Genomic DNA, 23,609 nt, shown 5'->3' on the forward strand with positions numbered 1-23,609 from the left:
ATTATGGGAGGTTATAAATGTATAAAATAGTTAAAATTCTATGAATAATTTACTAGATTTGATGAAATTTAGAAACAAACATGGGTTTCATTTACATAAGCCAAAGAGAGTTTTAGGAGGATTCCATAAAACTTTTAGTCCAATCCATTAATTAATTGCATGATCCATATATGTGATTAGATATTTTTCTACAAAAGAAGCAGATGACAGGATTCTTTTTGTCTTGTTTGTTTTCCACCAAAGGAGGTTCATTTTCAGGGTTTTAAAAACAGATTAGAGAAAATGCTGCCAGAATGACTCAGGATATTTCTAAAGTCAACCCCACAGGCTCTGGCACTGAAAACTGCCAATTTCTCATTTTACTTCCCTTACATCTCTCTCAAATCACGTAATGGAAGAAGAAACTGGCAGCCAGTCAAAATAATGTTGAAATTATGAACTTTAATGTTGAATGGAAGCATCACCTTTTTTACTGCATTCAGAGCAAAAAGTTTTAAAACATCTCCATAACTAGATCATTTTAGCAAGCAAATGAATCTTACAGAGAAGTTTCCCAGTCAAATAATCTTCTCAATAGCTCTGAACCTATCACAATTTCTCCTTGATCATGCCAGTGCCATTTATAGTGCTGCAGGGTTTTGCAGAGATTCTAGAGAAATTAGAGTTTTATAATCAGAAAGCATAATGTCTTATTTTTTCTGAAGTGAGTATTCACGATAGTCAGCAATTATGAGAATCAAATTAGATTTTAGTCAAAGTGAAGTACCTATAAAGAAGTATCAATTTCCTGTAGCCAAAAAACCAAAAGGAAATATATAAACTTTGCAATTATCTGTTTTCTGCTAAAAATTGTTTTTTTTTTCATGTAAAATATTAGTGAAAATCTGCTTAGGGATAGATTGGCTTAATGTTTATTCAGCTAGTCAAATGCTGGGAAAATCAGTAGTTTGGGAGCACTAAAAAGTATTAGAAGCTCCAAAGTTGACACATATTCTCAGAGCTTATTTGCAACTTTTAGATTTACAGAGCACTTTCCTTTTATGGGTCATGTAGTACTGGAAATCCAAGTGTTATTTCCTTCTTTACAGGTAAGGAAACTGATTCTTAATAGAGACAAGTAACTTTGTCCTCAGCATTACTAATAGGAAGTATAGGAGCTCTTTCTCTTACAAAGGACTGGCTCTCTACAATGAGCTCAATTATAGCCCCTACTGTTTTGAATAGACAGTTAGCCTTGCTCTTTGGAACATGTCTTCCAATCAAAATTCTGAAACCTCAAGACTTTAGAGGGACAATTGTACAATGGAAAAAATGATCTATTCAGTTAAATCGAGGTCGGGAGAGACTTAGGTCCTCATTCTGTCTCTAGGTACCCTTAGCCTCTGTTTCCTCATCTAGGATCAAAAGAAATAATAGATGTAAAAGCTTTGTACAAACATCAACTATTATTGCTTCAGGACAGAATCTGCTTTTGGGATATTTTATCATTTATTTTTCCTCCAGAGTTAAGGGGAGTTCATTGTAATTTTTTTTTTAGCTATCATCTCCTTAATTCCCTTTGTTAATAGAATTCCCTCTATTTGGAAATTATTTTTGTGGCTGTGGAATCGTTTCAATCCATGTCCCCTTTTAGGGTTTGCTTGGCAAAGATATGGAATGGTTTGCCATTTCCTTCTCTAATCCATGCACACAAAGAATTGAGACTAACAGGTTTAAGTGATTTGTCCAGAGTCACACAGCTACTAAGTGCCTGAGGACAGAGTGAACTCAGAAGGATGAGTGTTCCTGCAAACTAGTTGCCATTACCTTACATCTACTTCCTATTTATTTACTTTGTCCATCAAAGCTTCTCAAACTGTGGGTCACGATCCTCTATGGGGTCATGTAACAATGTTGAGATGAGGAAATTATGATTTGTTATCAGTAATGTTTGATTTGTATACCTATTTTACATACCTATATGCCTGAGTCACATAAAACTTTCTTGGGCAAAAAGGGGATGCAAGTGGAAAAGTTTAAGAAGCCCTGGTATAAAGACATTTTTGTCTTTATGTTGCTTAATATGGCACCTTACATGTGGTAGGTTCTTAATAAATATCAATTCATCTAAATCAAATAGAAAAAGAGACTCTCCCAACATTTTATCTCTTCTCTCTCCAGTGCAGAGGACACCTTTGGAACTTTGGAATTGAGAACTTTTTTGGCCTAGTTTGATCTGTAATTGGAAGTTTACAAGGTAAACAGAGCATTTAAAATAGGAATGCAGGAAATCCAATAGGAGTTGTGGAAAATATTATTTACTTAAGTAAACTAGACAGAGTCACATTTGCAGGCTTTAATTATGGGCATCTTAGACTACTTCAGGATTTCAGCTGACCTGATTGTCAGTCCAGAACTAATAAATGAAATTATAGTACAATCACTATCACTTTGGCTGGGTTGGGAAGATAGCAGATCAAATTGTTTCATTGTTCTGCCTTTCTCTCTCTCTCTCTCTCTCTCTCTCTCTCTCTCTCTCTCTCTCTCTGTCTACACAAACAAAATTATTCATGCGAAACATGAAAGAAGGTGAAGATATTTGTTATACTTGGTCTTTCTAAGAAATGTAGCCATGAAGTGCAGAAGAGATATAGGATGAGAATGCAGATGGAAGGATCAAGTAGGGATTTTTTTTGTTGTTGTTTTAATGTGCATTTTTTTCAAAGTAAGGATTTCTTGAGGAGGGGGATGACATGGGCATGTCTGTAGGCTGTACGGGACAATCCTGACTCTGACACATATCAGCTATGGGCCATGGACAAGAGCCTTACATTCTCAGTGAATTGTCTAAGAATGTTTCTTTGTAAAGAAATCATTGATTTGCATGAAGGGGGAGATTTCCACAAAGATGAAATCACACATTTGGACACATAGACACACACACAACACACATACACATATGAAATAAAGAAAGGAGAGAGGGAAAGAAAGACCAACAATTTGGCTTAACATAGCATTATACAATGTGTGATGGTCCAGGTAAACAGCTTAAATTTGATATGTTCATACCACAAAAGTCAAGTGTCATATGAAGGAAGTGTACTATATCTGTGGCATCTGTAGGGAGATAGTATGGTATAAAGGATAAAGAGTTGGCTTTGGAAGTAGGAAGATATGGGGTCAAGTACAGCCTTGGGCACATGATGGCTCTGTACACTTCACTTTTCAGGGTCCTAAGCTACTTTATAAAACGATAAGTTGCCTTCCTTATCAGTGACATACCCACCAAACAACCAAAAATTATTTTACAGAGCTAGAAAAAAATAATAACAAAATTCATCTGGAAGAGCAAAAGGTCAAGAATATTAAGGGAATCAATAAAAATGACATGTTGGAGGGGATGTGGGAAAAACTGGAAGACAATGCTCTGTTGGTGGAGTTGTGAATTGATCTAACCCTTCAGAAGAGCAATTTGGAACTAACCCTGAAGGGCTATACATACTTTTTGGCTTAGCAATACCACTACAAGTCTGTATCTGAAAGAGTTCAAAGAAAAAAAAATCTGTATGTTAAAAAAAATTATCTTTCTGTAGTGACAAGGAATTGGAAATCGAGATGTCTATCGATTGGGAATGGCTAACAAATTGTAATATATGATTGAGCCAAGATGGTTTCAGAAAAACCTGGGAAGACTTATATGAACTGATTCAAAATGAAGTGACAACCAAGAAAACACTGTATGCAATAATATATAATGATAAACTATGAATGATTTAGTTATTCTCAGAAATATAATAATCCAAGACAGTTCCAAAGAACTTATGATGAAAAATTGTGTCTACCTTCAGGGAAAGAATTGATTGAAACTGATGAAACAGATCAAAGCATACTTTTAAAACTTTTTTTGTTATTTTTTTCACTCTTACATTTACTGTCTTCTTTTGCAATATGGCTTATATGGAAATATATTTTGCATGACTACATATGTATAACATGTAGAAAATTGCTTGCCTTCTCAGTGGGATGGGAGAGGGAGAAAGAGAATTTAGAATTCAAAATTCTATAAAAAAAGACCCAAACAAACAAAAAACCAAAGATTTAAATTTTTTTTTACATGTAATTGGGAAAAATATTTTAAAAAATTACAACCCCCCCCCCCCCCGGACAACTATAAGTTACCAAATTGCATTGTTACAAAGAATTTCATGTCATTACAGGGCCAATTCCTATCTGTAAGTGTATTGTGTGTAAATTTATTTTTATTTTGTGTATTTTAATTTTAATCTATATTTATTTGTTTACCGATAGACAAATAAGCTCTTTGAGTGCAGAATCTATTTCCTTTTTGTTTTTGTATTTCTATCATCTATCACAATGTCCAATATATAGTAGGCACTTAATAAATGCCTATTCATTGATTGAAAACTGATTTAGAACAATATTTTGTTTAGAATTTCAATATTTTACCTTGAGGTAGATTTCTTTGTACTTTTTTTAGAATGACTATGTTTCCCAGTACTGCTTTCATCTGTCTTACTGAAATTGGTAACTTTCAAATGGAATAGTATTATCATTCAGTTTTATCATTGATAGTAAAATATGATGGAAATGTCAATTTTCTATTCAACCTTTCCATTCCTTTAACATTTGCTAAGGCATCTTCAAAGGACGAAGGCAAATAATTTAAGTAACGAAATAAAATGGTTCCCATGTGCATTCCTAGAACATTAAAAAAAAGTAAAGGTCTTATTATAAGATTTGGGTAGAAACCCCAGTCCTTTACTTAGCCATACCCACCAGCACATTGCAAGCTTTCCTATGCTATATCAAGCAATTTGTAGCAGAGGAGAGTTTTTTTTTCCCCTCTGGATTCAGTACAATAAGTAGCACATTACAGAACAGATCCACCCATTCCAAGAGATCTCTGGATAGATTAGAGGGTGTCTGTGAACTTGGATGAGGAAAAAATCCCTATATATTTATTTTCAATAACCTCTACCTAAAATTTTAGCATTATTCCCTTAAATTATGGATGTAAGATTTAAATCACATGATTTTCATATCACATTATGTTGTTGCAGATATGTGAAAATATCATTTATAAATATTACTTCAAAATTACTGTAGCTATTATATACACCACTAGATAACATATGGTAGTAGTCTTTCTGTCTATAGACACTTGTATGATATAGTTGATCAATTACTGAGTAACTGGACTTAATAGTTGTTGTTTAAATCACTAAATGGTGAAGTTGTATTTTCTCAGAAAGGTGAGCCAAAAATTCTAATATATTCAATCTACAATTATTCATTGAATACTATGCAGTAGGAGAGAAATCCTTTTCATTCTTTATTAAAATTTTATAGAACTGGGCAGTTTAAAATGAGAATTTTTAACTCTGAAAGATGAGCCAGACTGGCTTTTTGCAACATTCTAAGAGAGTGGGAAAGTTCACACAAGTCTACCAGTTGTTATCACTGTTGAAATGTCTTATTTAAACTATTTATTTATTATTGCTAATTGATTGTACAGTGACAGAAGTCATGCATAGCATGGTAAGCTCTATGAGTAGAGTTTTTCTCTTCACATTCTCTTTTTGAACATGGTCTGTGTTGTGAAGTAAAGGCATGCACACATAGTATATTGTTTTTTGATGTTATTCCATAAAATATCATAAATTTTTAAAAATGACTTATTGAGAAAACAGAATGATATCAGAAATGGGAACTATTTTTTTTTTCTTTCTTTCTTTTTACAAGCAATCAGGGTTAAGGCATTTGCAACTGGTGTTAAATGTTTGAGGTTGGATTTGAACTCAGGTCCTCCTGACTAGAACCAGTGCTCTATCTACCCTGCCATCTTCCAGGGAACCATTCTTAAAAGTCAGAGAAAGCCATTTAATGACACATGTAATAGTATCTGAATTCCAGAAAGAACACAATTTCTTAGCTCCTGCTGTAATATGTGTCTGTGAGAGAATTAAAAATCATTAAAAGTGACAAAACTTTGAATTAATTGTAAAACCCACCTTATTTTACTTGCCCTAAAATTTTCTTTAATATACTTCACTTATTATTTAAATGGCATTGTACTTAATTAACATTTAAATGAATTCTTTCCATGCAGATTTATTAAACAAAATCACTTGAAAGTCATTCAAAACATTGGGGTAAAATATCAATGAATGAAATATTTTATTTTAGCTTTATTTTATGTTTTTATAGACCCAACTTAAGTTGAAATGTCAAAGAAAAGAAAGCATATGAAGATGATATATACTATGGTTTCACTTGCAGTAATAAACAAAGTGGGATATAAAAGCCATTTTGGGGGGTTCAGAAAAATTCTTGCAAATGGAAATAAGAAACCAGAAAAGCTGAAAGATCATCTCACATTTATCTATCCTTAAAAGGCATATAAAGGTGCAAGTTTTTTTTTTTCCCCAAAGAAATCTCAATTTGAAAAAGCTGGAATACTTCTAAAATTTAGATTTTAAATTTCACAAAACTCCCCTTTTCTTGATGTATCTTACAAAATTGCTTACTGATTTACTAAATAAAGAAGTCCCATAATGTTGGAAATGATCAAATTAGTTGTGAGCTAGAAAATTGAAAAAATGAAGGTTTCATTGTCAACTGACATGATACATTCTAGAATAGCTAATAGATATGTGTGTTAGTATGTATACACACATATATTTTGAAGTACATCTTGAAGGAACTGGCTGCCTTAGCCATTTCCCTTCATATTCAACTGGATGAAATCAGACATCTTTCAATTTAGCCAACTTTGTTTTTTAAATCACTGTGAATATGCTAACCAAAAAAGAATTCTTACTTTATGATTCTCCTTACTGATTTTCAGAAGGACAAGTCTTGGAATTCATCTATTGTTAAGAGCAGAAGTTTCTCTTAATGAAAGAAAATATAAATGAGATATCTTTTAGTTCAAGATCCTAAAGTCAGTTTAGTGGATGATATTACAAAATCACATGCTTTCTTGGATAAGGTACTGACATGGAAGAAGAGAGACAAACATCTTTGCAGACATTCAAGATACAATGGAGGTACAAAATTCTACAAAATTCTCTGACAATATCCTTGAAAAGAGACATTTATGAGTAACTTGAGATACCTCAGAATTCTGTTAAAAGGGACTTTTATCTTTTTTTAATTAAAACTTTATTTTCAAAACATATGTGTGGTTAATTTTTCAACATTGACCTTTGCAAAACCTTGTGTTCCAATGCCTCCCTTCTCCCTACCTCCTCCCCTAAATGGCAAGTAATCTAATATATGTAAAAATTGTAAAAATATATGTTAAATCTAATATATGCATACATATTTGTACAATTCAGTAATTTTTATCTTGATGACATTAAAAATGAAGCATGGATTGTCATTGTTTTCCAACAAAAATTGTATTCTTGATCTTAAGACAAAAAATCTTAACTTCAATTAGAATTTAAACTCAAAAAATCTTCAGAGAATTCTCCTTATCCTGTAAGGTGAGTTGTGGAAGACTAATTCTATTTGTAACCCCATATTTTTGTGTAAAGGGATTTTCAATATTTGTAAACATCACAACAAAAACAAGAAATCGGATGTTCAACATGACATTATGTGTTGTCTCATCAAAGAACATTCCACAGTTTAATATACTTATTCTAGCTGTGCAACAACAGCCTTCACACAGATATGTCTTTAAAAATAAAATTTAACTTTAATTTGCCTATATGTTAAATGTGTCATCTTGTTAAATAATGTATGAAAAGAAGAAGTATAGGTTTCTATATAAAGATCCCAAATTTGTTTTTAATATTTTAATGTTTTTCTTTTCTTAAATTCGTTTATTTTTAAATGCATCTGTAATGTCTCATCCCCACAATGGAATCACCACAAAACCTCAAAATCAAACCCTAATCATAAATATGCACAAACAAATCCAGCAAAAGAAATTCTAATACAGATACATTTTTTTGGATTTTAAATTTATGACCTCTCTGGAAGAAGATGAGTGATGACCTTAACCTCAACTCTTCATGGTTTTATCATTGTATTGATCAAAATTATAAAGTTTTTCAAAGTTGTTTTAATCTGTAATGTTGTTGTCATTGTATAAATATTTTTTTCTTTGCCCACTTTTTTTTTTTTGGTAATTCTGGTCATTTTCTGCATCAATTCATAGAGGTTTTCTTAGTTTCTTCCCAAACTGTACTTTTTATCATTTCTTCTGGCAAGATAATATTTCATTTTATTCATACAATGTAATATGTTTAGCCATTTTCTCATAGAACACATTTTCTAATTTTTTGGAACTGCCACATGAATATTTTTGTACACACAATTCTTTCTTTGATCTTTTTGGGATAGTAGAGACATAGCTAGGTCAAAGGGTACATACAATTTATTAACTTTTTGAATATAACTAAAATTTGCCTCCTAGGAACTCATTTGGAATTTGGAATTCAATTCATATCTCTATCAACAATTCACTAGCATGGGGTAGCTAGCTGATGTAGTAGAAAGAGCACCACCCCTGAAGTCAGGAGGACCCGAGTTCAAATCTGACCTCACACACTTAACAGCTGAGTGACAACAGGCCAGTCACTTAACCCCAATTGCCTCAGAAATCACAACAACAACAAAACAAAAAAACCCAAAATAATAATTTACTAGTGTGTCTGTTTTTCCATAGGCTCAAGGATCCTTGTCATTTTCATCTTTTTTCATCTTTACCATTCTGATGGCTATGAGATAAAACCTTGAAAGATAACTAGTTTTCAATATAATTTGTTTTCTTTTAAATCTTATATATTTTCTTTTACAAAATTGAAAATATCCTGAGAAAGGGTTCACAGACTTCAATAACCTTTCCATGACATAAAAAAGATTAAGCCCCTAATCTTATCAATGATTAAAAATGAAAAAATTCCATATTAATTCTATTTACCACTTTATGCCTTACACTCTGCATTTTAGTTTGTTTTTGACTTTTAAAGTCTATGTTGATGGGGAGCTAGACTATCATAAATTAACCAATTCACTTCTAGTGTTACTCTGACATGAATGTTTACTCAGAGTAGACTATAGATTTCTGAAAGAGAGGAACCATATCTTCCCTAAACTGGCCAATGGTATTTTATTATGAATATAATACTATTATGAATATAATAATAATGAACAATATTCTATATGTTTATAGAATGGGGATGTTAAATTTAGAGAGCTCCTTATAGGTCTAGTCAACTTGTTTATTTTAAATGTGACAAAACAGACTAGCAATGTGACTTTCACACAATAAATTCAATCAGTTCTATGATCTTAGTTTCAGTTGATTTGGCAGAAAGGAATCTTCCATTCAGAACTTTTGGCTCTGAATTCCTTTTAGAGGAGCATATCTTAAAAGTTCACACAATTCAATGAGAGGAGGTGGAACATTTTATAATCATAAATTTATTCATGATCTTCACCTAAAGATTTATTCCAATTCATTATTGTAGTGGAAATGTAAAGAAGACTTTTGGCTCTCCAAAATTATACCAGCAGAGTAGACCCTCTGTTTGGCAGGCTCCACTAATTTAGGAAGACTGAGTTATGGCTCAGAAATGAATTGTTCCATGAGGACCAGCCTAGGGTGGTTAATGAAAGTTAATGAAAATATTTCCAAAAACATGTTGCGTCTTTCCTTGCATTCTGATAGGCTACCAAGCAAAAATGGATATTATAACTAAAACAAACATTAAAGCAACTGGTTCTTTTTATAGGTGATCATCTTAAAGGCATTCAGAAATTTGTTCTGACTTAATAGAAGATTTAAAAGCCATTTCTTTGGGTAGCATTCACTGGAAAAATAGTTTTTTGGGCACTTAGTCAAAATTTTCCCCCAAATTATATGATTTGACAGTTCCTTTTTGTAAGATTTTGAGTTCCAAATTTTCTCTCTCTCTTCTTCCTTTACCTCCCATATCCCAAATACAGTAATCTGATATAGGCTGTACACATACAACCATGTATTATTTCCATACAACTATATTTCCACATTAATCATGTTGTGAAAGAAGAATCAGAACAAAAAGGGAAAACTGTAAGAAAAAAACCAAAACTAAAACCAAAATAGTCAAAAAAATGAAAATAATATACTTCAATCTGCATTTAAATTTCATAATTCTCAGGATGTGAATAGCATGTTCTATCATGAATCTTGGAATTGTCTTGGATCATTATATTGCTGAGAAGAACTAAGTCTGTCATAGTTGATCATCACATAGTGTTGCTGTTACTATGTTTGATATTCTCCTGGTTCTGCTCACTTCACTCAGCATTTGTTCATGTAAGTCTTCCCAGGTTTTTCTGGGAGCATTCTGCTCATTGTTTCCATAGCACAACAGTATTCCATTACATTCATATATCACAACTTATCCAGCCATTTCCCAATTGATGGGCATCTCCTCAATTTCCAATTCTTTGACACCACAAAAAGAATTGCTATAAATATTTTTGTACATATGAGTCCTTTTCCCTTTTTCATGATCCTTTTTGGGATGCAGATCTAGTAATAGTATTGATGGATTAAAGGGTTTGCACAGTTTGGTTGTCCTTTGGACATAGTTCCAGATTGCTCCCTAGAATGGTTGGATCAATTCACAACACCAACAATGCATTAGTATTCTAATTTTCTTCTCCAACATTTATCATTTTCCTTTTCTGTCATATTAGTCAATCTGATAAGTGTGAGGTGGTACCTCAGAGTTGTTTTAATTTATATTTCTCTAATCAATAGTGACTTAGAGCATAGTTTTTTATATGACTATAAATAACTTTCATTACTTTGTCTGAAAACTGCCTTTTCATGTCCTTTGACCATTTATCAATTGAAGAAAGGCTTGTATTCTTCTAAAATGGATTGAGTTCTCTATATACAGCCATTTTTAGAAACATTGGCTGTAAAAATTGTTTCCCAGTTTTTGACTTTCCTTCTAATCTTGTTTGCATTGATTTAGTTTGTGCAAAAAACTCTTAAATTTAATGTAATCAAAATTATCCATTTTGCATTTCATCATATTCTCTATTTCTTGTTTGGTCATAAAATCTCTTCTACATAGATATTCCTTACTCTCTTGATTTATTTTACATACCACCCTTTATGTCTATGTCTAAATTATGTACCTATTCTGACCTTGCCTTGTTATAGGGTGTGAGGTGTTGATCTATGTCTAGTTTCTGTCTTATTTTCTAGTTTTTCCAGCAGTTTTTATCAAATAGTGAATTCTTATCACAGAAGCTGCAGTCTTTGGATTTATCAACACTAAATTACTATAGTCGTTAAATACTATGTGTTGTGTTTCTCATCTATGCGAGTGATTCACCCCTCTATTTCTTAGGCCACTATCATGGGAAAAGTTGTTTTTAGGGATTAGGCACTATTTAATTATTAAAATTATGCATAAAGCAATTTTTAGCCTTTATTTTATTATTTTTTCTTTTTTTACAAAAATTTGAGTTCTATGGAGACTGAATGTAAATCAATACATGCTACATTCCCTTTTTTCCTTTTTGCTTCTGTTTTTTTTTTTCTTCTCTCCTGTTTTTTTCCCTTATGTTCTGATTTTTCTCTCCCAACATGATTCAGATGATCACTGTGATAGACTTGGCTCTTTTCATCAATTAGGTGATTCAGGCCAATTTCAATAGATTTATGGAGAGAGCCACTTGTATCCAGAAGGAAGACTATGAGGGCTGAATGTGGATCACAACATAATATTCTCATCTTTTTTGTTGTTGTCTACTTGCTTTTTTTTTTTTCTCATTTTTTTCCCCTTTTTGATCTGATTTTTCTTGTGTAGCATGACAAATGTGGAAATACGTGTAGAAGAATTATACACTTACAAATAAGCTGGGGCATCTATTTCAATTTGAAGATAGGAAAGACTTATTTGGCAACCAAACACAAACTTATATACCTAAATTGGATTACTTGCTTTCTAGGGAAGGGGAAAGAAGGGAGGGAGGGAGAAAAATTTGGAACACAGGGTTTTGCAAAGGGGAATATTAAAAACTATTTTTGCATGTATTTTGAAAAATTAAAAGTTATTATAAAAAACCATGATTCATAAATTGTATTAAAATTAACATATTTGTATAACCAGAAAAATGTAAAAATTGTTTTATATGCAATTAGGTAACAGTAAAAAATATTAACTAAAAATATAATTGCAAATTTTTAAAATTGAGTTCCATATTTTTCAATGCTAAAATAAATTTTGTCAGTGGGGAGATGTATGATGAGGACAAGGAACTAACATATTGCCTACATGTTCCAATAACATGAAGGCAACATTAAGAAATCTAGATAATGGCCCCCATAAGTGATTAATTTATATTAATGTCCTCCTATAAAATCAAATTTTCTTCCCTTCTCATGACATGGAGATGACCTTGAAGTCTTGAAGCCCATTCCAAAGAGAAATCTTCGACAGGAACTACCAAGAAGAAGGTTTTAGTATGATCAGGCATTGTATGCTTGGCAATGTTTGAAAGTCATTCTAAGTTTGAAAATATTCATGATCATATCTACCTACCAGGTGATTGTTATTTGACCTCAGTAACTTATTAAACTAAGGTATTGTAGAGGGGCTGAGATTTACTTTGGTGCAAGGTGATGTACCATCCCACTAAATTTTATATTTAAAACATTTTGAAAATTACAGAAATCATTTAACTATTATTATTATTACTTGTATAATTATGTCTATATATCATAATATCATTGATAAATTGATAGCAGAATGAGAATAGAGTTGAATTCATAGATATAAGTAGTCAGGGTTATTTTAGTATTAGGCTAAAATTATGCTACCACTTTTATTATTAGATCTGTCTTATTAATGCCTAATATGAACCAGACAATTAAAATAATTAATCTCAAGTCATCAAATTAGTAATTTAGAGAAAACAAAACTCACCATTCTCTGACCTTTCCTTTAGAATTAGATTTTTTTTTTTTAGTTTTGAAGAAAACTTTATTTATTTATTTTTTTAAATAGCCTTTTATTTACAAGTTATATGTATGGGTAACTTTACAACATTAACAATTGCCAAACCTCTTGTTCCAATTTTTCACCTCTTACTCCCCACCCCCTCCCTCAGATGGCAGGATGACCAGTAGATGTTAAATATATTAAAATATAAATTAGATACACAATAAGTATACATGACCAAACCGTTATTTTGCTGTACAAAAAGAATCAGACTCTGAAATATTGTACAATTAGCTTGTGAAGGAAATCAAAAATACAGATGGGCATAAATATAGCGATTGGAAATTCAATGTAATGGTTTTTAGTCATCTCCCAGAGTTCTTTCACTGGGTGTAGCTGGTTCAATTCATTACTGCTCCATTGGAAATAATTTGGTTGATCTCATTGCTGAGGATGGCCTGGTCCATCAGAACTGGTCACCATCTAGTATTGTTGTTGAAGTATATAATGATCTCCTGGTCCTGCTCATTTCACTCAGCATCAGTTCGTGTAAGTCTCTCCAGGCCTTTCTGAAATCATCCTGTTGGTCATTTCTTACAGAACAATAATATTCCATAATATTCATATACCACAATTTATTCAGCCATTCTCCAACTGATGGACATCCATTCAGTTTCCAGTTTCTAGCCACTACAAAGAGGGCTGCCACAAACATTCGTGCACATACAGGTCCCTTTCCCTTCTTTATAATCTCTTTGGGATATAATCCCAGTAGTAACACTGCTGGATCAAAGGGTATGCACAGTTTGATAACTTTTTGAGCATAGTTCCAAACTACTCTCCAGAATGGTTGGATTCGTTCATAACTCCACCAACAATGCATCAATGTCCCAGTTTTCCCACATCACCTCCAACAATCATCATTATTTTTTCCTGTCATCTTAGCCAATCTGACAGGTGTGTAGTGGTATCTTAGAGTTGTCTTAATTTGCATTTCTCTGATTAATAATGACTTGGAGCATCTTTTCATATGACTAGAAATAGTTTCAATTTCTTCATCTGAGAATTGTCTGTTCATATCCTTTGACCATTTTTCAACTGGAGAATGGCTTGATTTTTTATAAATTAGAGTTAATTCTCTATATATTTTGGAAATGAGGCCTTTATCAGAACCTTAGAATTAGATTTTTAAAGACTACTTGGTATGTTTTAGTTTTAAAGATTTCTGATGGAAAGGGATGCTTGGTTTGGTGTATTGTGCTTTCATATGGAGAAGTGTGATAGTGAAGTCTAGGTTCTTTTTGTTGAATGTTCAAGAATTAGAAAATTCAGAACATATAGGGAAACTGAGAATAAGTGGTGTTACTCTAAGAGAAGTGATTGACTTTACTTCACTATCTATAGAAACAATCTAGAAAACAAAGAATTATGGTCCTAAATCCCAGAGTGGTTTTGCTTTTAGTGTTTGTACCTTCTATACTTAAGATAATATCTGGAATACAGACAGCATATACTTAATAAATGTTGAATTTACTTTCTTGAATTGAATTTTTCCTCTACTTTCTCCACTAATTTATAAGGAACTGATAGTCCCACTCATTGGTGACAGATTGCTTTAGGAATAACTCAACTGATTGGAACCACTGAGTGAATAACACTCTGGTACATACTATGGGGACTGATATTAAGAATGAGAAAAAAATCACATTTTGCAAAAGACATAGATATGAAATAATGAGATGACATTTGGTATGTACAATGAATCTTATATAGATCTAACTTCTATCCTCCTCTATATATCTACTATACTCCTTTTCCTAGAAGTATGATTCTCTCTGATGGATTTTTTTTTTTTTTTGGAGAGGTGTCCTGATATAACCCTTTACAAAGTCCATAAGTGGGAGTGTTTAAGTTTGTGTTTGGTCACTAAGTCTCTCCTAGCTTAGAGTGGAAATGGATATCCCAGCTTATTCGTAGGAGGCAAATATTGGAACAATGTGCTAATTGATAATAAATATCTTCTTTGGGATAAATCAAATAAAAGTTCCCTAGGTAGGTTTTTTGAAAGCTTGGGTAATGAAAGAATCTTCATGAAAGCAATTTAGACTTCTGGCATACAAAGTAGCCTTCTACGTAACTAATATTCTAATCTATGATTCAACAAAGATGTGCTAAAAGTCCACTATGTAGCAAGGCATTGGACTAGTATGGGAATGTGAACATTAAGAATGATACAATTACTATTATTGTTCTGTTAGAAATGACCAACAGGATGATTTCAGAAAGGCCTGGAGAGACTTACACGAACTGATGCTGAGTGAAACGAGCAGGGCCAAGAGATCATTATATACTTCAAACAACAATACTATATGATGACCAATTCTGATGGACCTGGCCATCTTCAGCAATGAGATCAACCAAATCATTTCCAATGGAGTAGTAATGAACTGAACCAGCTATGCCCAGCGAAAGAACTCTGGGAGATGACTAAGAACCATTACATTGAATTTCCAATCCCTATATTTATGCCCACCTGCATTTTTGATTTCCTTCACAAGCTAATTGTACAATATTTCAGAGTCTAATTCTTTTTGTACAGCAAAATAACGGTTTGGTCATGAAAAAAAAAAAAAAAAGAATGATACAATTCCTGTCCTCTACAAGTTTACAATCTAGTGTAAGGGTGGGAATGAAGGATATGGCATATAGCCAGATGAATATGACTCAAGATGGAGCATGATTAGACAAAAGAAAGCTTTTGATAAAATATTCTGGAAAATGTAAGTAGGAAGTAAACATTTCCAGCAAAGGGCATCAAAGAAGAATCCATGAAAGAAGTTCCATCTGAACTTGACCTTAAAGTGTGAGAATGTGGAGGGAACATGTTCCAGATAGAAGAGGTAGATGGCTTTGGGAATACGTGGGGATGAGGGAGAAGCTTCTAGTCTGAGTGGGGAGGCTTAACTAGGGTGCTAAAATTCAAAGGTTTTTGACAGCTCTGGCAATTTTTCAGTAAATTGTCCTTAATTCCTTTTGGCAACAATAAATTAAAATGTAAAGCAACTGGATGAGCTGTCTGCCAAGTAAGCGCCTATTTAACTGCCAGTGCTTCTATCCTGTTTTTTAAGGACTTGGAGAATTCCAGTTCTCCAAGATCTGAGAGGTGCTTTGTGCTTCTTGCTTTGGGTACAAAAGCTGATAGGTAAGAGTTCTGATGAGTGGCAACATCAGCCCAAATGGGGAAGTTTCAACAATGGACATGTTAGGGGAAGGGAATGAATGAATTTAAATCTGGTTGTTGAGTCCAAGATGCTGCGGGAAATCCAGTGGAGCCAGTCTAGGGAATTAGGGCTGGGTGATTAGGAAAAATCATTAGGAAATCATCTTGGTCATTTGGTCACAGATTCTATAAAAAACTTATAAGGTCACCAAGGGAGAACAATTTAGGATGAGGAGCTATTAAATCAGCCATCTGAGTTCCCTTTAAGTGTTTATGGCAGGGAAGGGAGGAACTCAGCGGATTTCCACCCCTGCATGGTAGCCAGGTGAAAATGTGTTCCAAATACAGAGCTTCTCTCCAGTGTTTGTCAATTTCTGACAGCTGTCAATTTCCAGATGTGATTTCTTTATCTGAGCATCACAAACATTACATTAGGATCTTCAGAGAAATGTCTTGTCTGAAAGGGCTCCAGCTCCAGCGCCCCAGCTCAATTACCGCATTCTTAAACTGCGATGTATTCATTTGTGGGCACTGAGGCAGCCAGTGGGAGGGTATTGATTGGAATATAATGTCATGTGTAGCAGGAGAGTAAGATGAAAAGTGTTTTCTGCTTAATGGGTTGGTATTAAGTAGGTGGGAATGGCTTCTAATTAGCCAACAATTGCTGTGTTTCCCAGTTTCCCTCCTTCCCCTCCTCCTGGCTGTCGGTCACCAGCTGCCAATCTGCCCCCATTTTTTTTTTTTTATTTGGAGTTCACTGCTTACTGCCGTGAAAGCCTTTGTTTAAGAAAGAGGGCTCCCAGGGTCTCAGCTGCTGGGGTACAGCTTGCTGCCTGCGATGAGTAGCAACTGTCAGTTTATTTTATCTCAACCTTTTCATCATTCTGCAGAAACTGATCGACTGAAACCACCTGAGAGACCTGAGGATTCAGTACCTACAAGTCATTAGCCAGGCCTGCTCAGTCTCTCCCTACATAGCAAGTCAACTGAAGACTTCCTGAAATAGAGTCCACTTTAACCCCGTGTTTTCCCAGGAACATTTAAGAACCTGCTTTGCCCCTTGCTGCCTTCAAAATTCGACTCATAACAGATGATGCCTTTGAAGTGCATGAAAAAAAAAATAGCAGTTATATATCCTTGTTTGAATCAGAAGAACATGGGAGCATAGATTTAGAACTGGAAGAGACTCTGTAGGTCACCTAGTCTAATCCTTTCATTTTACAGATGAGGAAACTGAGTCACAGGGCGCTTAAAAGACTTGCTTCCCATGGGGAATGGAGATAAAAAGTATAGCATGCATTTTTTAAATGGCTTATGGCTGTTGTCATCAAACTGCCTCTCTGTAAAGGTTAAGCAATGACCAATGTCAAGATAAAATACAATGAATGGATAAATTCGTCTTTGCTTTAGAACTCCAAGGGTGAGGGTTATAAATTTGATTTTCCACATTTAAAAAAGAGTTGTATTGCAAGTGTTCAATATTTGCTCAAGGTATGAATCAAAGTCCAGCACCATGAACATTTCTCACCATAGAAATGATCACAGGGTGTGTGTCTTAGGAAAACAACCCAGGGATATTTCTAATTTTCAAATAATGTCCTTTTGACTGAATGAATTTTTTTTTAAAAAAAGTATTTTTAAAGTGCTAAGCTATAAGGATAGAAATACAAAAGCAAAGAGCCACTGGCTTCAAGGAGCCTATGTACGTGTGTGTGGGTGTGTGTGTGGTAAAAGTGGAAACATATATGGGCATAGTGGCCTGGGTAAGAAATCTGACATAGATTATTCATTGGCAGGAACAGCTAGATGGTGCAGTGGACAGAGTGCTGGAAGTCAGGAAGATTTATTTCTCATCTTAGATTAGCTTTGTGACCCTGGGCAAGTCACATCACCCTATCTGCCTCAGTTTCCTCAACTCAAAAATGAATTGGAAAAGGAAATGGCAAAATGCTCCAATCTTTACCAGGAAAACCCCAAATGGTATCACAAATGGACGTGACTGAAATATAACAACAAAATACATTTGCAATAATGTAAAACATTTCCATATTATCCATGCAAAATATCTTCTAAGAAACACATATTTCACCATGTTCCATTGGTGACTGTGTTGGAACTTCCTAGAGGTTCCATCTATTGAAATTTTTAGTCCCAATAACAGAGGAAAAGTTAATTCTATCGAATATGATGATGAACAAGCATCATGAATTGAATTTCATCTTCTATAAAATAAGGAGACTGAGTTCTCTATAATTTTTTCCAAATGTTATATTTGACTCTTCCCTCATGAATTTGCTGATGAATTCTTAAAAAGAATTCACTAATAATGATCTTCCTGTGAGAAGCAACATGGCACCATAGCTAGAGAGCTGCTCTTGGAATCAAAAGAGATAGGTTCAAATCTTGCCTTTGATACATATTGGTTAGGGCATTTAAAAAAAATTCTGAACTTTATAAGCTTCAACAAACAAGAAGTCTGAAGTATAATGAAGAACAAAAAAAGAAGGGATTACGTTGGAAACAGAGAATGTCTATTACATTAAAGAATTTCTATTGCTTATGGTTTGGGGTTTTTAAAGATTTTATTAAATTTGCCACTATAATAATAAAACTATCCTTCTTGTCTCTGTCTCCTGAACTTCGTGGATAAAACAATTTCTTAAGTTCCCCCAAGCAAAACTCTAATACTATAAATTACAGACAAGTTATTAATCTGCATTAGTGTATAGAGTTTCTACTTAGAGTTATCTTTATTGATGAAAGTGGAGGTCTTGATAATAAGGAAAATGACCTTTTTATAGGTAGTATTTTTATATTAATTCCAAGTACATGGGTATATGGGCAGTGAGATGATGCAGTGAATATAAAGTGCTGGGTCTGGAGTGAGAAAAACTCATTTCATAAATTCAAATCCAGTCTCAGGCATTTACTGACTGTGTGATCCTGGGCAAATCACTTCACTGTTTGCCTCAGTTTCCTCATTTATAAGATGAGCTGGAGAAGGAAATGAAAAACTACTCTAGTGTCTTTGTCAAGAAAATTCCAAATGGGATCATGAAGAGTAAGATACAAAAAAACCTCATAATTGAACAACAATAACATTTAAATTGTGTCCGATTATAATTCACTTAAAAAAGTGAAACCCTAACTTGTATTTTTGTTCTCTCAATGCTATCAGAGTTGAGCAAAAACAAATAATGAAAGCAAGCAAAGATCTATTTTTATACTTGTTTTCTTCAAGTATACCAGTCTTGCTCTTCTGCTTGGCTTTATGGATATACATACGACATGAATGTCCAAGGCTAAGGCTTCATTAATTGGAAAATGTCACTGTAATGTTTGGTCATCAACATTTTTTTCCTCTGCTTTCATATCAGTCATCTACTTATAGTTGGAAAAACCGTATTAAATTGAAGCTCCCTGAACTTGATTGTGACCATCATAATCATGAATGACTGGGAGGTCTGTAACAAAATGGTTAAATCTTCATGTTTTGGGGAATACTCAATGACTGCCACCAAAAGGATCCTAGCTATGTTGTTAAGTTGTTTTGAATTTGTCCAACTTTTCATGATCCTATTTGTGGTTTTCTTGGAAAATATACTGGAGTAGCTTGCCATTTCCTTTTCCAGCTCATTTTCCAGGTGAGGAACCTGAGGCAAACAGGGTTAAGTGACTTGCCCAGGTTCACATAGCTAATAAGTATCTAAGGCTAGATTTGAATTCATGAAGTTGTATTTCTCTCTTTAGGTGCAGCACTCGGTGCATTAAAGTGTCACCTAGCTGCCCTAATAGCTATATCTTCTGAAGAAAAAAATCTTTCCATGAACACATCTAACTTCAGTGAACATTGAGATGTCTAACCTTGATGATAGCTACATTTCCCTTGAAGAAGCTCTCATCTTTCCTACCCAAGTCCATTTTTCTTTCTTTTTTAAATAGCAGGGTTTTATTGCTATTTCTAATTTTGAGTCCCTTTCAGTTCTCAAATATAATCCTTACTCTTATGGCTATTTCTTTTGGGAATCAGTTTTTAGGGCAGAAATGTTAAAAAAAAAAAAAAAAAAAAAAAGCTAACTACTGATCCCCTCCCAAATTGGGCAGTTATCTTATAGTTTTTGTGATACAATAGGTGTTTAATAAACGCTTGCTTATTGACTAATTAATTAAGCTTTTGGTTCATGGCTGCTACTTAGCTGAACAACAGATGCTCAAACTCCTTTTCTGAATTTGCACTAGTCTTATTCCCCATTATTTTAAGGTTCAGTATGACTTGGGCACAAAGATCTAAAGCAGATTGTATTCTTTCACTCAATGGATTTGGCTTCATATCAAGTCTTGTGATGTGGATAGAGTTACATATCCTTGGGGAAAATATGAAGAAGTTATTTCAGCATTCCTCCATTCCTATCAATTCTTTGGGACACAGACTTAAAGAGTTCTGCTTTTTGTTTACTTTGTTTATTTTTCAAATAGTGTGCTATTAACCTGCAGACAAGGCCACAATGTTCTACAGTGATATCTTGGAATATTTTTGTATCTAAAAGTGTCATTAATATGTCCAAAAAATTCTGGTCCTTATATCAAAAATGTATTCCCTCACTCTCTAAATATTTGCTTTTAATATTATATAGCTAAACTTCTGCACTAATAAAAACAATTTACATTCAAACAGCTCTGATATCTCATTTGAGCTGCACAACTACCTTGGGAAGCAGTTGTTAGAGGGAATATCATTCCCACTTCCCAGATGAGATAACTGATACTGGGAAACCTTATATGACTTGCCTATATTTGTATGTTGTAAGAAGTGGGATGTTTAAGCAACTGCAGTCTAAGACTAGTTATCACATCATGCTGACTGGTGTGCAAACTGGACAGACTTATCATTTACTTTCTTCTTGGCAGAGGGTAATTGATTTTGTATAATTTTTTCTCATCCATTAATATTCAAATAAATATTAAATAATGTAAATATAACATCTTGAATATGTGTGTTTGTGTTTCTTAATAGTAGCTCATTTTAACTTGCTGAAATTTATGGGGGGTTTTCTCCTCCAAGAATTTTTCCCCGTTTCAGAGCTGGGGTTAGTTTTCCATCTCCATATCTTTTACAACTTATATTTTCCTTGACATACACCAAGAATGTTCCCAAATAGCAAGCTGATATATAGGTTTTTTTTTTTAAACAGCCATACTGAATATAGAAAGTGACAAGATTATGTATAATTATCTATGCAATTACACTTGCAGAGCCTTGAAAATTTTTAACAGGGGATGCTTAATAACATTTGCATGACTAAATGAGACAGCAGAAACAACTGGAAGGGCCTGGGGGCATGGTCATCTATTTAAGCATCCACTTGCATTCTCAACATAATTAGTCATCTGATTGTGTGCCTAAACTTAGTAGATTCATGTAAGTCATGATGCATTATTAAAAAGTGCTGCTTGTAATGTTTTGTTCTCCATTTCCTGCCAATCAAATTATTGAAGAATAATCTCTATTTGCTTTTTTAAAAAAAAAATAGGTTTAAAAATTTCCTGAGATTATGATATAAATGCCTGGGTGTAAGGAAACAGATAAATCCATTCGGATTAGAGCTGGTTCATTCTGCATTTGGAATTTTTAAAGTAATACTCCAATCTCCAAATAGTAATTTTCAGCCAGTTCACCATGTATTCCAACAAATATCAGTTTGTGAAATCATCATAGAGGAGAGAAGAGAATATTTGGGTTAGAAGATGTGTCTGGGTCTCAGTTTTTTTCATTTGTCACAAGTTGGAGATGAATCTGATGAATTTTAAGTTTTCTTCTAGTTTTAAATCTAGGTAGTAGGGTCCAGTGGAGAGGGCATTTAACTGAGTCAGGAGACTGGGTTTTCAAATCCTACTTCCAATCCTATTCTTGGTTTCCTAATCTATAAAACGAGAGTGTTAAACTGTTAAACTCTTTGGCCTTGAAAGTCTTTTCTGATGCTAAATTCAGTATCCTATGATAATAGTACACTATGGACTTTAAAAAACCTCCCAGTTTATCAGCTTCCTCTTTACTTGGCACTGTGTCTCCAAAAGGCAGTATGTACTTAGCTTAAGAAATTTTGAGCATCAAGATTAACCTTAAATCCTATTATTTTAATGAGGAATTAATCGCTTCTGCCTGCCTTTTTTTAGTAATGCTATTGATCATTGGTCTGGAAGCCCTTATTTCTTTCCCTGAGTTGAGGGTTATCTTGTCTTATAATTAGGTAGCATGGTGGATAGAACATCCAAGATCTGGAATCAGCAGGACTTGAGTTTAAATCCAGCCTCAGGTACTTACTAGCTGTCTGATTCTGGCAAGCCACTTAACAATGATTGCCTCAGTTTCCTCATCTGCAAAATGAACTGGAGAAGGAGATAACAAAGCATTCTAATATCTTTGTCAGAAATGAACTGGAGAAGAAGATAACAAAGCTTTCCAGTATCTTTGTCAGAAAACCTCAAATGGGGTCATGAAAATCCAATCGCAGTTGAAATAATTGCACATCTTAATATTGTTATCTGAACCATACATAAAGTAGGAGTATCCCACCACTGAGTAGATTTTCAGAACACAAAAGCTTTTGAATAAGAGGAGTTAAATATCCCTTGGCTAGCTGGTTGAGCACATTTTAATTTCTAGCTCTGTTCATTCCACAAAACCCAAGCTTTTGGAGTATTAATTTTGGAAGATCAGACTCATCCTTCTGCAGACTAAAAATTAACCTGTCCTTTCTTTCTCATTTGGGGGTCTGCACTGGGTAGAAGTCAATAAATCGAATCCCCCCAAGGTATAGCACACTGCTATCAAATGAGCTAACTTGAGTTTTCCCTATTGGTTTAACAAAGTCTGAGTTTGCTGACCTTAAGGGCATAAATGCCAGCACATCTATTTGCTCAGATTTTTGATTGAAGGATAGAATGAAATGAGAGAGAGGAGGACATGGAGTTCAGAGCACGGTTAAAAGAATTTCTTTTGTAAACAACAATCAATCCTTTTAATTTTGACTGTTTACAGTATTTCAGAGGATACTGGAAGTAAAAAAAAGGAATTTAAGTCACATCCATACATGCCAAAAGACACATTTTATCTAGAACTAAGACAATGGTCAGAGAAGGCTGGTATATTTTAAAATCAAGAACTATACTATGACAAACCATTTCATCTGACAATTCTATTCTAGGTCAATATTTCTTCCACTGAGCAATGCACACCCCCAAGCCACAGAGACAATTAGTGAGGATGCAAACTAGAGACTTCACAGAATTGCATAGGAATTGAATTTCAAGTCAGTCATCATGAGAAGAAGTAATGAATCCTTTCAAATCTGTAAAGAAATATTGTCCCCCTTCCCCCTCTTAAAAAGGCTACCTGTCTAATTCTGATTGGCTAGTCTGCTCAATAT

General features: G+C 33.7%; 1 protein-coding gene across 3 annotated transcripts in view; it reads right to left on the minus strand.

Annotated features, from left to right (window-relative positions):
- TTC29 (tetratricopeptide repeat domain 29) overlaps positions 1-23,609 on the minus strand; it is a 262,443-nt gene that overhangs the window by 53,043 nt on the left and 185,791 nt on the right. The gene's annotated exons all lie outside the window — the stretch shown is intronic.

This window comes from Sarcophilus harrisii, chromosome 6, assembly GCF_902635505.1.
Source record: "Sarcophilus harrisii chromosome 6, mSarHar1.11, whole genome shotgun sequence".
NCBI lineage: Eukaryota > Metazoa > Chordata > Mammalia > Dasyuromorphia > Dasyuridae > Sarcophilus > Sarcophilus harrisii.